General features: G+C 37.4%; 1 protein-coding gene across 10 annotated transcripts in view; it reads left to right on the plus strand.

Annotated features, from left to right (window-relative positions):
• The window catches only part of P2RY8 (P2Y receptor family member 8), an 85,265-nt gene that overhangs the window by 47,526 nt on the left and 25,456 nt on the right, over positions 1-12,283 (plus strand). For 3 of the 10 annotated variants that reach the window (XM_078146294.1, XM_078146296.1, XM_078146298.1), the window contains one exon: positions 1,105-1,413. The exons of 5 other annotated variants lie outside the window; for them this stretch is intronic. The gene's annotated coding sequence lies outside the window, so the exon portion shown is untranslated. Of the gene's footprint in view, positions 1-1,104; positions 1,414-2,603; positions 2,844-3,496; positions 3,880-12,283 lie in introns of those variants that run through there. 2 more of the 10 variants (XM_020992903.2, XM_020992899.2) reach the window with 2 other exon arrangements.

Consider the following 12,283-nt stretch of genomic DNA (forward strand, 5'->3'; position numbering starts at 1 on the left):
TGCTGATTTCTCAGGGTTTACTAGAAGTAATTACTAGAAGAAGACACAAAGTTGGTCTTCTAAGAGGAAATAATTACCTGTTTTCTGTATTTCAATTTCACTTTAACAAGAGATAAGATCTAGATTTGTGATTATATTAATATATGGAAACTCTGATGTAAGGAAAACCTTCCACCAATGTACCTTCTCTGCAATGTATAATCTTAAGAATTACTGAGGACACTGAAAGGCCCAGAGTCACATAGCCACTGTGTGTCACTGGTGAGACTTGAACCCAGGTAGTGCTGGCTTCAAAGCCAGCTTTCTATCCACTATACCAGGGATGGGGAATCTGCGCCCTCAAGGCCACATGTAGCCCTCTAGGTCCTCAAGTGTGGCCATTTGAATTCAGTTACACTTGAGGACCTAGAGGGCCACATGTGGCCTCAAGGTGGCAGGTTCCCCACCTCTGCACTATACCATGCTGCCTGTTCATTTTCACCAATACTCATGAAGGCCTGCTATGTGAAAGATATTCTTCTAAGAGCTATAGATATAAATCAATCCAGTGATCAATAAGCACTTATTAAACAGCTATTATGCTCCAAGCAATGTTCTAGGCCCTGAGAAACAAAAGATTAAAAATGAACCAATTCCTGCTCTCGAGGAGCTTCAGGAGACACAGGATTTACAGAATAATTACAAAAGAAATACTAGGCAGCTAAATAGAAGTCAGTTAGGGAGGACAAGCACTAGCAGTTGAGAGGATCCGAAAAGACTTCATGGAGGAAGCAGTGCTTGAGGTAAGTCTTAAAGGAAGTGAGAGATGCTATGAGGCAAAGTTTCAAGCCTGGAAATGTGAAGACATGGACATGGTGGCATGTGTGAGGAATTGCGAATTATTACAGTTAATTACAACTGATTGCTGTCCTCAAGGAGTTTACAGCCTTTTGAAGGGATAACACTCAGCAGTACTTAGCACATAGCAGACACTTAATGTCGTTGCTGTTCTTCCTTTGTTTTCAAGAGGACCAGTGACATCACAGTGATGTCTCGACTTCTGCATAAACTGGATTTAAGGGAGGCAGAGTTGCACAAAATCAGCAGCCTCACTCTCTCTTCCAGGGTCATCAAAGTCCAGTGGCAAGACAAAAGTCAGGATGACTGATGATAGCCCAGGATGCGGTGGATGACCTTGGCATCTTTGATGTCTGACCAAGCTCTAAGTGTTCCATGGCACCTGCTTTAGCCACCTGCATGGCCATTGAAACAAAGTGTTCTCATCCGCCCGCTGCACCAGGGAAGTCTTCACATGCTTGGGGTAGACATCTCCCTAACTCACTGACAGTTTTGAGACCTGTCATTTATTCTCAACCTGGTTTAGGCCATCTGCCAAGATGTGGCCACTATGCATGCTACAGCTGGGAGCCACAGGTGAGAGTTGGAGGAAGTAGATGAGCAGCCCTGAAAAGGGCTTGGCAATCCCTCACAACAGACGAACTGGTCCTCCTTGAACATCCCATACACCCCATAAGAGTTTATTAATTGATAAGACATGTACACAAACAACCATACTGCAAATTAATGCCTGAGTTCAAATCCAGCCTCAGACATTTACTAGCAGTGTGACCCTGGGCAAGTCACTTAACCTCAGGCTGCTTCAGTTGCTACAACTGTAACATGAAATAATATTACACCTGCTTCCCAGGGTTATTGAAAGAATCAAATAAAATAATATTTGTAAAGCACTTAGTATAGTGCCTGGCACATAATTGTTGTTTAATAAGTGCTTATTCTCTCTCCTTTAAAAGTGTAATAAAGGATTAAGAGGAGTTAGAAGAAGGTGAGATATTTAGAGTGAAAGGGATCACTTTTATCTGTGGAGATCAGGGAAAGCTTCATAAAGCTGAGCTGGACCTTTGTTGAAGGAAAGTCTAGAGAAGTAACTGTGTTCTAGTGGAAAAAAAAAAAAAAGGACTGAATTAGGGTCAGTGGACTTGAGCTGAAGTCTTTAGTCTTCTTCAGACTTGCCTTGGACAAGTTCCTAAAACTTTCTGAGACCAGATCCTCCTTTGGGAAATTCTAACAATAATAGTAGCTAACATTTACATAGTGCTTTAAGGTTTACAAAGAAAAATTTAGAGAAATTATTTCATTTGATCCTCACCACATCCCTGGGAGGGAGGGAGGTGCTAATATTTTCCCCATTTTACAGTTGAGGAAAGTAAAGCAGTTGTCATTGTTCAGTTGTATCTGACTCTTCATGACCCATTTGGGGTTTTCTTAGCAAAAATACTAGAGTGGTTTGCCATTTCCTTCTCCAGCTCATTTTACACATGAGGACACTGAGATAAACAGGGCTAAGTGGTTTGCCCTGGGTCACATAGCTAGTAAGTGTCTGAGGCAGAATTTTAACTGTTCTGACTCCAGGCTGGGCATTCTACCCACTTTGCCACCTAGTTACCCCAAAGTAGAGCAGACAGAAGTTAAATAACTTGCCCAGACTCATATAGGAAGTATCTGATGAGGCTAAATTCAAACTCGGTTCTGTGTTCTATCACTGTGCCATGGAGCTGCCTTCGTGGGCAGGTAATAGTATTTGCATTTTTTATTTTACTGAGTTTTTTGTACAGAAAACACTTTTTTAACTTGAAAGCCCTATATAAAGGGTTGTTGCTGCTGTGGGTTGTTATCACTTCCACAGATGGAAGAGGTCAGTGTGAGGGACCAGGAGAGAGGAGATTGAGGAGACCTCAGGTGGAAATGTGCTTCTACCATTTACTGGCTATATGACCCTAGAGAAGTCACTTCAACTTTGGGGGCCTCTTTTCTCATCTGCATAAAAAAAGGAGTTGATCTCTAAGGTACTTTTTAGTTGTAACAATCTATAAAAACAAGATGCTGAAAGAATTTGTTACAGGCTGGGGCAAGGGGTGGGGAGTGGGGTGAGGGGGTAGTGAGTGTAGGGGGAGGGGGCGGGGCATAAAAAAGTGGAACCTGAGCAAATGTGCAGTAGTGGGAAAGGACAGGATAATATTGCAGAATGGTGAATTTGGCTGGAATGTTAAATATATGAAGAGAAGTTGCATGAAATAAATCTGAAGAGGATAAAGCTAGGCTGGGCATTGAATGCCAGGTCAAGGAGTTTCACTTTTTAATTTTGTGCAGTGAGTGGCCATCAAAGCTTTCAGAGCAAAGAACTGACTTGATCAGACCTATGGATTAAGAAGACTATTTTGGCAGCAATAGGAAAGGTAGGCTGGAGAGCCAAGACTGAACAGAGAGGGAATAGTGTACAAACCATTATAATAACTCATTGGAAAGGTTTGAGTCCTGCCTGTATCAGCGTAATGGCCAAAGTAAATGGAATAGAGGTGGATGGACAAAAAAAAATGTAGAGGCAAAACTGAAACGATTTAGCAACCAATTCAAAATGTATTGAAACCTCTAGTTTAATATTTAAGTTCTTGAAATAAAATTAAAGATGTATATACATATATATGTATATATGTGTGTATATATGCATATATATGTACATATATGTGTGTAGACAGAGACAGACAGAGAGGAAAAAAAAGAATTATGGTCCTTGAACCATGAATCCATAACCAGGTATGCTGATTATCCTGAAAACAAGGGAAAATGCAGGCTCCCAACCAAGACAACCTGAGGATGGTGTCAAAGTTACCAGTTACTGTAGATTTTACACCTGGGTGTTAACTAGTTGAGCAGAAAATTCACACTCAAAGTGAAACCTTGAACATTTTAAAATTAGTTTGAGGAACCTTCCTCATAGGTTCCTTAAAACAGTAGCAGAGTTGTAACAGATAGTAGGACCGGTTACGGAGAAAGATGGAGAAATTCAGTGTTCTCTGATTAAAGGTGGCTCATATTCCAGAGGTAAGCCTTAATCCTATATGTTGGCCTATTTTTACTATGCCCATCCAATTTCCATTGGGGGAACCTTTATGAGTCATATCTTACATCAAGGCAGCCCTGTGGGTAACTGTCATCTTAAGTGAAAGGGAAAGAATAAACTATGTTCTATTTTATGAAAATATAATGAAAGCAGAATGAAGAGTGAGTGACCTGCTAAGATTCGCGAGTTTTCTACAGAAGATCTTATAGCCCTGCCATCTCCTGAAATCCACACTTTTGATTACTTAATTAACAAAACGACCATAATCCTTCATTTGTCTAGAAACTCAGTTGTGTTGCCTTCTAAGTTAATCAGAGTATAACTGAAAACCTAGAGGGGAATATAATGATCTCTGAAAAGTCAGAATAGATGTGACAAAGCCCATTGCTAAAGTTCATACATAAGATTCATAAAATGACTTTGTAACAGATGGCCTTGCCTCTGGGGGTGGAATAGAGTTGTATTCTATTTCTGAAGTGACGGTAATACTTTAGGTAATGAGTTATATGTCTTTGCCTTTTCCTTGGTTGAAATAAGGGAAAGTTAAATAATATTAATTGGGTAGGAATGCATATGGAATACTCCCCAAACCCAGTATGCCAACAGAAGACTCTCTGCTTGACTGAGAGGGAGCCAGGAATTATAGAATAAGTGAATGGGATACCCAGAACCCCTGGATGGGCAAATCTCCAGTTAGCAAAGGGGTATGCCTCCATAGAGAGAGGTCATTCTCTTTAGGGGGGCAGGGGGGGTGTCACAAAGAAGCTAGAGGGTCCATGGATGAAAGGAAACATGTAGCCACTTGGGCCCAGAAAACTGTACCTAACTAGAATAGTTAGAAATTGAGTACCATCTAGTCTATAATTCAATTCAATTCAAATCAGCAAGGAGTACTTGAGTATCTACTATGTGCTAGGCACTGTACTAGGTACTTGGGAAACAAAAACAAAAAGAAAATAAAACAGTTCCTGTCCTCAAAGAGCTTACATCCTACTGGGAGGAAGCAACATGTAACCAGATGAGTAAATACCAAATACATACAAATAAATTCAAATTAATTTTAGGTTTGGAGAACATTAAAAACTATGGTAATAAATGAAGTCCTCTTGAATGAGGTGGCATTTGAGCTGACGTGGATGAGAGCTAAGGTAGGGGTTCTCAGAACTATAATTTACTTTTACCCAAACTTCTAATTACCGTATCAGCTAATTTGCATATTCTATTTTCTTTTGTGAGTATGCTGATGAATGGTAACTCCTCTACTGATATAGATTGTAGCCCTATACAGTATTATAGCTACAGAACTGGAAAGGACCCTAAAGGTCATGTGGTCAAAAGCCTTTATTTTATAGATAAGCAAACTGAGGCCAAGGGCTATTAAGTGACTTTACCAATATCATACATGTAATAAGTAGTAGCAGAAGCAGGATATAACTGAGATATCTTCCAGTGCTCTAGCTACTTGCCTCCATACCTTCTTATCATGTGTGGGTTTTTTTGTTCGTTCTTTTATTTAAATCCTCCAAAGATCTATTCAATATTCCAAAGTCCTTCTCTTGGTTCTTTTAATATTGACAGACACCAGTATGGTCGTCTGGTTGTCTCACCATTGCTGTTAGCCTATCTACTTTTCCTATAATACATATCATTGATGATATTTTTAATGTACGTTAGTGTGCAAGTCATCACTGGAAATTTGATTATTTCACAGCTAGAAGAGGTACTTCAATTAGATTTAGTTGTTCTTTTTTATTTCTTTTTATTTCTTTATTTTTTAATTTAATTTCTTTATTTTTAGTTTTCAACATTCACTTCCATAAGCTTTTGAGTTTTAAATTTTCTCTGCCTCTCTTCCCTCCTCCCCCCCAAGACAGCACACACTGATATAGGCCATATATATACATTCTTATTAAACATATTTTCACATTAGTCTTGTTGTAAAGAAGAATTAGAACAAATGGGAAGAACCATGAGGAAGAAGAAACAAAACAGAGAGAGAGAGAGAGAGAGAGAGAGAGAGAGAGAGAGAGAGAGAGAGAGAGAAAGAGAGAGAGAGAGAGAGAGAGAGAGAGAGAGAGAGAGAGAGAGAGAGAAAGTGATTAGTATGCTTCGATTTGCATTCAGAATCCATAGTTCTTTCTCTGGATGTGAATAGCATTTTCCATCATGAATCTTTTGGAGTTGTCTTAGATCCTTGCATCGCTGAGAAGGGCTAAGTCTATTAAAGTCAATCATCACACAATGTGGCTGTTACTGTGTACAATGTTCTCCTGGTTCTACTCACTTCAATCAGCATCAGTTCATATAAGTCCTTCCAGGTTTTTCTGAAGTCCACTTGCTTATCATTTCTTATAGCACAATAGTATTCCATTACATTCATGTACCACAGCTTGTTCAGCCATTCCCCAATCAATGGGCATCCCCTCAAATTCCAATTCTTTGCCACTACAAAAAGAGCTGCTATAAATATGTTTGACATTTGGGTCCTTTTCCCATTTTTATGAAGTCTTTTGGATACAGCCCTAAAAGTGGTATTGCTGGGTCAAAGGGTATGCCCTTTGGGCATAGTTCTAAATTGCTCTCCAGAATAGTTGGATCAGTTCACAATTCCACCAACAATCCGTTAGTTTTCCAATTTTCCCACATTTTCTCCAGCATTTATAATTTTCTTGTTTTGTCATGTTAGCCAATCTGATAGATGTGATGTGGTACTTCAGAGTTCTTTTGATTTGCATTTCTCTAATCAATAGTGATTTAGAGCATTTTTCATATGATTATATATAGCTTTAACTTCTTCATCTGAAAACTGCCTATTCACATTCTTTGACCATGGAATGACTTGTATTCTTATAAATTTGATTCAGTTCTCTATATATTTTAGATGCGAGGCCTTTATCAGAGACACTGGTTGTAAAAATTCTTTCACAGTTTTTTGCTTCCCTCCTAATCTTGGTTGCATTGGCTTTGATTGTGCAAAAGCTTTTCAATTTAACATAATCAAAATTATCCATTTTGTATTTCATAATGTTCTCTATCTCATGTTTGGTCATAAATTCTTCTGCTACCCATAAATCTGACAGGTAAACTGTTCTTTGTTCTCCCAGTTTGCTTATAGTATTAGCCTTTATATCTAAATCATGTACCCATTTTGACTTTATTTTTGTATACAGTGTGAGATGTTGGTCTATGCCCAGTTTCTGCCATACTATTTTCCAGTTTTCCCAGAAGTTTTTGTGAAATAGTGAGTTCTTATCCCAGAAGCTGGGGTCTTTGGGCTTATCAAACAGTAGATTACTACAGTCATTGACTACCGTGTCTTGTGTACCTAACCTATTCCATGGATTTACCACTCTATTTCTTAGCAGTAGCAAGTAGTTTTGATGATTTCTGCTTTGTAATACAATTTAAGATCTGGTATGGCTAGGCCACCTTTCCTAGCATTTCTTTTCCCTTGATACTCTGAACCTTTTGTTCTTCCAGAGGAATTTTGTTATTATTTTTCCAGCTCTATAAAATAATTTTTGGTAGTTTGATTGGTATGGCACTGAATAAGTAAATTAATTTAGGTAGAATTGTCATTTTTAGTATATTAGCTCAGCCTACCCATGAGCAACTGATGTTTTTCCAATTATTTAGATCTGACTTTATTTATGTGATAAGTATTTTGTAATTGTGTTCATGTAGTTCCTGGGTTTGTTTTGGCAGGTAGACTCCTAAATATTTTATAATGTCTGCAGTAACTTCATTTTGTTTTTGTTTTTGCTTTTTTTTGGTGAGATAATCGGGGTTAAGTGACTTACCCAGGGTCGCACAGCTAGTAAGTGTTAAGTGTCTGAATCCAGATTTGCACACAGGTCTTCCTGACTCCAAGGGCAGAGCTCTATCCACTGCGCCACCTAGCTGCCCTGTATAGCAGCTTTAAATGGAATTTCTCTTTCTATCTCTTGCTGTTGGGCTTTGTTGGTAATATATAGAAATGCAGATGATTTGTGTTGCTTATTATTTCAAGTAGCTTTTTACTGGATTCTCTAAAATTCTCTAAGTACATCATCATATCATCTGCAAAAAGTAATAGCTTAGTTTCTTCTTTGCCTATTCTAATTCCTTTAATTTCTTTTCCTTCTCTTATTACTAAAGCTAACATTTCTAGTACAATATTGAATAACAGTAGTGCTAATGGACATCCTTGTTTCACCCCTGATCTTATTAGAAATGCTTCTAGCTTATCCTTATTACATATAATGCTTGCTGATGATTTTAGATAGATGATACTTATCATTTTAAGGAAGGCTCCATTTATTCCTTTCTAGTGTTTTTAATAGGAATGGGTGTTGTATTTTGTCAAAAAGCTTTTTGGCATCTATTGAGATAATTATATGATTTCTGTTAGTTTTGTTGTTGATATGATCAGTTATGCTGATAGTTTTCCTAATATTGAACCAGCCCTGTATTGCTGGTATAAATCCTACCTGGTCATCATGTATTATTCTAGTGATAATTTGCTGTAATCTTTTTGCTAATATTTTATTTAAAATTTTTGCGTCTATATTAGTTAGAGAAATTGGTCTATAATTTTCTTTCTGTTTTGACTCTTCCTTGTTTAGACATCAGTACCATATTTGTATCATAAAAAGAATTTGGTACAATTCCCTCTTCACCTATTTTTCCCAAATAGTCTATATAGTATTGGAATTAACTGTTCTTTAAATATTTGATAGAATTCACTTGTAAATCCATCTGGTCCTGGAGATTTTTTCCTAGGGAATTTATTGATAGCTTGTTCAATTTCTTTTTCTTAGATGGGGTTATTTAAGTATTTTGTTTCCTCTTCTGTTAATCTGTGTGGTTTATATTTTAATAAATATTCATCCATTTCACTAAGGTTGTCAAATTTATTGGCATACAGTTGGGCAAAATAGTTCTTAATTATTGTTTTTATTTCCTCTTCATTGGTGGTGAATTCACCCTTTTCACTATTGATACTGGCAATTTGGTTTTCTTCTTTCTTTTTTTAATTAAATTACCAAAAGCTTATCTATTTTATTGTTTTTTTCATAAAACCTTAGTTTTATTTATTAGTTTTTCATAAAGTTTCATAATGTTCATTAGCTTCATAAAACTCTTAATTTTATTTATTGGTTCAATAGTTTTCTTAAGTTCAATTTTATTAATCTCTCCTTTGGTTTTCAGTATTTCTAATTTGGTATTTAATTGGGGATTTTCAATTTGTTCTTTTCCTAGCTTTTTAAGTTGCATGCCCAATTCGTTGATCTCTTCTTTCTTTATTTTATTCATGTAAGCATTTAGAGATATAAAGCTTCCCTTAAGGACCACTTTTGCTGCATCCCATAAGTTTTGGTATGTTGTCTCATTATTATTATTCAGATTTAATCATTCTTGACCATAAAACCCATATTGCTGCAATTAGTGATCTTATGTTAACTTTTGAAAATAAATATTCTGCCTTTCAATCGTCCAGCGAGGGCAAAATTTTAAAATATCAAATAGCATGTCAACATCTAGCTCATGAAGGCTGCAGAGAATGGAATGTAATAACATAGTGAGAGTACAGATTCTGGGAGTTTGGGATCCAGCTAATAATTATCAAAAATTGAATTATCATCAAAATAAAAAAAAATCTTAGGTATGCAAATCCTGAGGAAATTTATGGTCTACTTTCACCCACTCTGAATTTGTCATTGCCCTTTGAATTACTTGCCTTTTTTATGCTTCTGAGACTGTGGTGAGCTGTGATTTTCAGCCATCCATGCACTAGGAAAATATTGGTAATAACAGCTGTTTCTCTGAAACATCATGTTAAAAAGATGAATTTTTTCAGCATCAAGCAGCTTGAATAGGTGAAAGCCTTGAATAATTTCCTTTTAAAATAAATAAGTAAATAGCAACGACAACAATAACAACAACAGCTAACATTTATATAGCACTTACCATGTGCCAGGCACTGTAATAAGTTTTCTACAGTTATTATCTCATTTAATCCTTACAACAGCTCTGGAAGACAGGTGCTGTTATTTATCTCCATTTTACAGATGAGAAAACTGAGACAGAGGTTGAGGGACTCCCAAAAGTAATCCATACTGATCTCCTCCTGCTCAATTCTGAGGTCAGCTTATTGTCTTTACCACCTGTCCAAGGTATACATACTGAAAAACAAATTCAATGGGTCACTCATCCAAATATCCAAATATCCAATCTGGGCAATAAATGATTTTCATTCACTTTGTTTTTCCAATATAAATGGCTAGACCAATCCCGAGGCCCTGTAATGTTCCAGGGTTCAGTGCAAGTAAGCACAATGTCATCTGTTAACAAGACCAGTTTGAATTCTACACAAGACATCCTCCATGATTCTGATGAATGTCCTAATGAAACTTCTTATAATAAACCACAGGAAATCATTCATTATGGTCTGCAGCATAATATGATAGAGTAGGGAAATCAGGAGAGTAGGGAAGGCCAGATGCAAAATTTGCAGTAATATTGGCAATGGGGGAAGGAAGGGCAAAAGGTAATTAGATATCAGTTGTGTTAGCAAACATTTAACTATCTACTATGTGGCAGTTACTATGGTGAGCTCTGGTGATTAAAAATAGAAAAAAGAGGTGAAAGACAGTCCTTGTCCTCAAGGAGCTCACAAGCTAATGGGGAAGATGGCAAACAAACAAATATTTATAAACAAGGTATGCATAGGAAAATAGGAAATAATTAACAAAAGGAAGGTACTCGAATTGAGGGGTTGGGGAAGGTTTTCTGTCGTTATTGTTGTTAGGCTTTCTAGTAATATCCAAATCTCTGTGACCACTTTTGGGTCTTTCTTGGCAAAAGTACTGGAGTGGTTTGCATTTCCTTCTCCAGCTCATTTTACAGACAAGGAACTGAGGCAAATAGAGTTAAGTGACTTACTTAGGGTTGCCCAGTTAGTGTTGGAGGCCAGACTGGAGCTCAGGAAGATGAGTCTTCCCGACTTTCAGGCCCAGCACTCTATACATTGACTTCCTATTTAAGGCAGGATTTTAGTTGGGACTTAAAAGAAACCAGGGAGGTCAGTAGTAGGAACAGAGGATAAAGAGGGTTCCAGGTATGGGAGACAGCCAGAGAAAATACTCAGAGCAAGGGGCAGCTAGGTGGCACACCTAGAGCACCAGCCCTGAAGTCAGGAGTTCAATCCAGCCTCAGACCAAACACTTGATACTTACTAGCTGTGTGACCCTGAGCAAGTCATTTAACCCCAATTGCCTAAAAGTAAAAAAAAAAATAAAAATCAAAGAAAAGAAAATACTCAGAGCCAAAAGATGGCATGTCCTGTACATGGTAAAATAAGGAGGCCAATGTCTCTGAATCCAGGTAACTCAACAAGATCAGGAACTAAAGGGCAAAACCCTTCTGAATCTATTCCAAGAAGGATCTGGAATTTCTGGGAAGGTGATCAACCCCTGAAATAGAATCCTCATGAGACCTTCAGGCTCTCATTCAGACCCTAGTTACTCCTACTATACCCGCAATTCTGACAACTCTTGATTTTCAAGCCTACAGCAGATTAGAAGTAACAAATTAAAATCAAGATCGAATAGGATGTTAAGAAAAATGGCAAGCCAGATCTAATAAGAACAAGATGTAAGGTGAAATTTAATAAAAATAAAGGTAAGATCTTGCATGCCAATTGAAAAACCGACTACTCAAGTACAATTTAGGGAAATATAACTAGAAGATAGTTCATGAGGCAAAGTCCTAGAGACTATAAAAAGCATGATTCCTACTTCTTGAGAAAGAGGTGATAGATTTGGTTTGGAATCAGACAGGCTTTAGCACAGTTTAGTAAATGTTTATTGATTAATTGACTGTCAAATTGACTGATATGTTTGTCGAATTTCTCAAAAATTGATTGATATGTTTTGCTGCTCTGTACTCGTTCTTTACAAAAGAAGGTTTTACTGGTTGTGGAACCAGAGAACTAGGTGAAGGTGGGGATGGGAGGAGATCTCTGGGGAGTAACTATGGTCTTGAAAATAAAGAACATCAACAAAAACTTTTTTTTAAAGACCTGGGGGTTTACGTGCACTTCAAGCTCAATAGGAATTATTAGCATGATACCACAGCTAAAAATACTGAGATCTTGAGCAGTGTTGATAGAAATATAATGCCAGGATGAGGAAGATTCTTTTAGTCCAGCTGTGCTATTCTATGGTTAGGCCACATCTTTCAGAGGTTCACAGATTTGGAGCTGAATGGAATTTTGGAAATCCTGTAGTCTAATTAGGAACCTAAGCTCCAAAAAGATTTCATGATTTGCCGAGGTCGCACAGGTAGCATCACAGGTGGGATTTGAACTCAGGGCTTCTGACTATAAACCCAACATTTCCCCAT

The sequence above is a fragment of the Phascolarctos cinereus genome, unplaced genomic scaffold, assembly GCF_003287225.1.
Source record: "Phascolarctos cinereus isolate Bilbo 61053 unplaced genomic scaffold, phaCin_HiC Scaffold_726;HRSCAF=1367, whole genome shotgun sequence".
NCBI lineage: Eukaryota > Metazoa > Chordata > Mammalia > Diprotodontia > Phascolarctidae > Phascolarctos > Phascolarctos cinereus.